This window comes from Babylonia areolata, chromosome 22 (assembly GCF_041734735.1).
Source record: "Babylonia areolata isolate BAREFJ2019XMU chromosome 22, ASM4173473v1, whole genome shotgun sequence".
Lineage (NCBI taxonomy): Eukaryota > Metazoa > Mollusca > Gastropoda > Neogastropoda > Buccinidae > Babylonia > Babylonia areolata.
In genome coordinates this window covers 24667870-24672174 of record NC_134897.1, presented here as the reverse complement: position 1 = coordinate 24672174, position 4305 = coordinate 24667870, and positions in this window count along the sequence as shown.

Genomic DNA, 4305 nt, shown 5'->3' with positions numbered 1-4305 from the left:
ACACACACACATCCCAAATGTTATTGAGATAATACGTTCCATACAGTGTCGTCACATCAACAGTGGTTGGCACGTGATCAGACGAGTGTTTTTGGAGAAAGACGACGAGGAAGAGGAAGAGGAAGAGGAGAGGGTGCGGGGGGAGGGTGCGGGGGTAGGGGGTGGTAAAGGAAAGGGCGGACACGTGCGTTCGTTCGTTTTATTTGTTTATAATCTGTTCATCTAAGATGATGATATTAGACCGATGGACAAGTGCGTTTCATCGTCGTTTTTTTTTTCTTTTTTAAACTTTTTTCTTTTAATTTCCATTTTTGATTACACATATACATTTAATATAAGTACTTCAATAGATATATATATATATATATATATATATGTGTGTGTGTGTGTGTGTGTGTGTGTGTGTGTGTGTGTGTGTGTGTGTGTGTGTGTGTGTGTGTGTGTGTGTGATAAGAAAGAGCACATATTAAATGAAACATAAACAGGTGGAAAAAAAAACATGACGACAAACATAATATCATACAACGAGAAAAGATACTGTAATTCTAGTCAATAAATCATTTGAACATATCATCAAATGTGGAAAAAGAAAGAGAGAAAAAAAAAGACACAAAAAGAAACCTCACTATTCCACCCAAAATAAATCATTTTCATAGCATTTCCATATATGTCCATCACACAATATGTACTTTCTGTACTCGAAAATAAATTATTTCAAAAATGTACCATTCATTCAAACAAAAGCATCCTGGAGATTTACATATTACAATTTGAGTATCTTAACTGTTGATAAACAGGTAAATGTGCCAACAATGTTGTCTTGAAACTGTCTTTCACATGTAACCATTGCATATATTCTTCTATTTTGCATCATGAGATAATATCATTTTGAAATGAGTGAATATTTGGCAGGCATTTATCTAATTTTCACACACACATATAATATATGTATACATGTATATATATATATATATATATATATATATATATGTGTGTGTGTGTGTGTGTGTGTGTGTGTGTGTGTGTGTGTGTGTGTGTGTGTGTGTGTGTGTGTGTGTGTGTGTGTGTGTGTGTGTGTCTTCCCAGGAGGATTAGCAAATCAAGAACTTGGTCTGTAACTATATCCACATGGAAACCAAAAAAAGTATTATTATGCTCATTAAACTCTAAATTTCTCACTTGTGCTGCGAGGGCCTATGGGGTGTCCCACACGCTAACCTGTCCTAAGACCACCACACAAGGCTTTGCTATTGCACCAGAGGTGCATTGAATGCTCTGCTTGTACCAGTTAATTAAACCAAGCAGTTTTTTCTGTCAATGCCAGTGGTTTTCATTTGGGGGACTCTCCGCTACCAGGCTACAAATAGGTGCGACATTTTGTGGACACTGCTGCTCACAAGAGGATCTAAAGAGATGACATAAACTGATAATTTCTCGAAATATACTTTTTCTTTTCTTTTTTTCCTCTTTTCTTTTTTCTTTTTTTTTCTTTTGAAAAAATACACACTGCGGAGAGGGGCAGGAACAGAGAAACGGGAACAGAGACAGACAGACAGACAGAAGAGAGAGAGAGAGATTCGGATACGTATACAGAGAGAGAGAGAGAGAGAGAGAGAGAGAGAGAGAGGGGGGGGAGGAAGGGAGGGAGAGAGAGGGAGAGAGAGAGAGGGAGAGAGACAGACAGAAAGAGGAAGGGAGAGAGAGAGACGATGACAGAAACAGAGAGAGGGAGAGAGAGAGAGGGAGGAAGGGAGGGAGAGAGAGGGAGAGAGAGAGAGGGAGGAAGGGAGGGAGAGAGAGGGAGAGAGAGAGAGGGAGAGAGACAGACAGAAAGAGGAAGGGAGAGAGAGAGACGATGACAGAAACAGAGAGGGGAGAGGGAGAGACAGAGACAGAGAGAGAGAGAGACAGAGACAGAAACAGAGAGAGGGAGAGACAGACAGGCAGAAAGACAGACGTTGCAAACGTTCAACGTTTGCTGATTTCTGTTGCACTTTGTTGTTGACATACCTAGCACAAGCACAAGTGCGTTGTTGTTGTTGTTTTGTTGTTATTGTTTTGGGTGTCTTTTATGTTTGTATGTTTGTTTGTTTTGTTTGTTATTGTTGGCTTTCTGTTGTTTTGTTTTGTCGTTTTGTTTTTTGTTGTTGTTGTTTTTGGGTGGGCGTATTTTTTGTGTTTTTTGTTGGTTTGTTTGTTTTGTTTTGTTTGTTTGTTTTTGTTGTTGTTTGTCTACATATTGCTACAAACGGTGCTTTTTGTTCAGCCCTCCACTTTATCTTTGCAGGGGTTTGTTTGTTTGTTTCGTTTCGTTACAAACGTGGTGATCGACTTGAACGGGTGATGATAACTATCTCACGACAAAGCCACTTGACGTCTGTACACGTGACAGGACGAGCCTCCTAAACAATGGCGACATCCCGGACTTGACGCGGGTCTTGTGGTCTGTGTCTTATCTGTACGGTGCGCAGTATACGTGGGCCTGGTGGCCCATTGCCAATACAGGACAGTTCCGCGTGTGTGAAACTTCCCTGTTACAGCGCTCAAAACAAAAAAAAAATGTTTGCTGGGATAGTTATTATCACTTTTCTGGTTATGTTTTTTAACGTTCGAAATGGCTCCTCTGTCTCTCTCTCTCTCTCTCTCTCTCTCTCTCTCTCTCTTTCCCATGAATCGTGGGTAAATTTCTGTTTGGATAATTTACAGATTTCGGATCAAATCCAAAATGTACTGCGTGTTAAAACTGATAAAGTCTCTCTTCTTCTTCTTCTTCTTCTTCTTCTTCTCTCTCTCTCTCTCTCTCTCTCTCTCTCTCTCTCTCTCTCTCTCTCTCTCCCTCTCTCTCTCTCTGGTTTCATTATGCTTTGTATAACTTTTTCTCCTGTGGACATTGCTACACTGAATAAAAATTGGATTGGGTGCGGACATGTTCAGTTTTTGTGTGGGTGAAGACCATGCATGATAGAAACTGAAAGCGAATTGAAAGTGTGAGTGAGATGGGGATTTGGCAGTGTCGGAGAGGGTGGGAGGTTGTGGAGAGGGAGAGGTTGAGGGGAAGGGTAGAGAGGGAGAGAAAGTTGAGATATAATCATGGTATGAAAGTATGCGTAAAAAGGCTATAAGGTCATTGGAAAGTGCATGATCAGTGTTCTGGTTGCAGGTCCTGAAAGTGTTTGCAGAATTTCTAGATTTTTACTCGCCGGCTTGAACATTGTTTGCTGATGATTTATTTCAGTTGGACTTTGTTGTGTCGAGTATGCTAGTATAAAGAGCACTGTGCGCGCGCATTACTGAGTTTAAAAAGTGTGTGTAGTATAGCTGGGAAGAGAGGATGAGAGAGGGGGAGGGATATGGGAGGGGGTGGGGGGAGGGGGTGAGGGTGTGAGAACGAGAGATGCGTATGACATGTTCATGTGCCGATGGCCAAAGTACATCAAACCATTCCGAATCCGAATCTCTTCCTTCTCCGATCTCTCCCTCTTCTCTCTCTGTCTGTATGTATGTCTCTGTCTGTCTCCCTCTCCCTCCCTCTCTCTTCCTGTGTGTGTGTGGGGGGGGGGTCTGTGTGTGTGTGTAATGTTATGCTTTTGTATTGTTTCTTGTTGTATTTTCCCTTTCCATGGATAGCAGGATGAGCACAAGCCAGTTACCATCATCGTCGTCATTGTTCTCGTCACTCCGGATGGGGTCATGGAGGCACCACTGATGACTTTCTGACAATCTCCCACCATCTGTCTCTGTCGTGGGCTGCTCTCTCTCTCTCTCTCTCTCTCTCTCTCTCTCTCTCTCTCTCTCTCTCTCCCTCTCATATATGTACTTTGTTATGTGTTCGTATTGATATGATGTGTGTGGATGTCACATGCTTAAATAATTATTATTATACTGATTATATCTACTTTGTTTCCTGTGAACTGTTCAAACCTTGGAGACGAACGACTGGGGGGGGGGAGGTACAGTACCCGCTTGCCACATGGACTTTTTAAGCAAATTACAAAGTATCAAAGTGCCGTTTATCCCTTAGTAGTTTAGTTTGCTTTTTTATGTTTTTCCTTTGTTCCTCTTTTTTTTTCTTTCTTTTTTTTTGTTTGTTTGTTTGTTTAGCACTATTTTTGTTCTGATTTGTACCTACTGTGTCACTAGAGCTTTACAGCTAATAACATTAAATATTTCAGTGTTCAGTGTTCTCTCTCTGTGCGACTCAGCGAAAGACAGGCCTGTCCACTCCCGGATGTTATCTTCCTACCTCTTCTTCTGTCTTGCAACTTGGTCTTCCTCCAGGTACAAATTTGTGATGTGGTCTCTGAG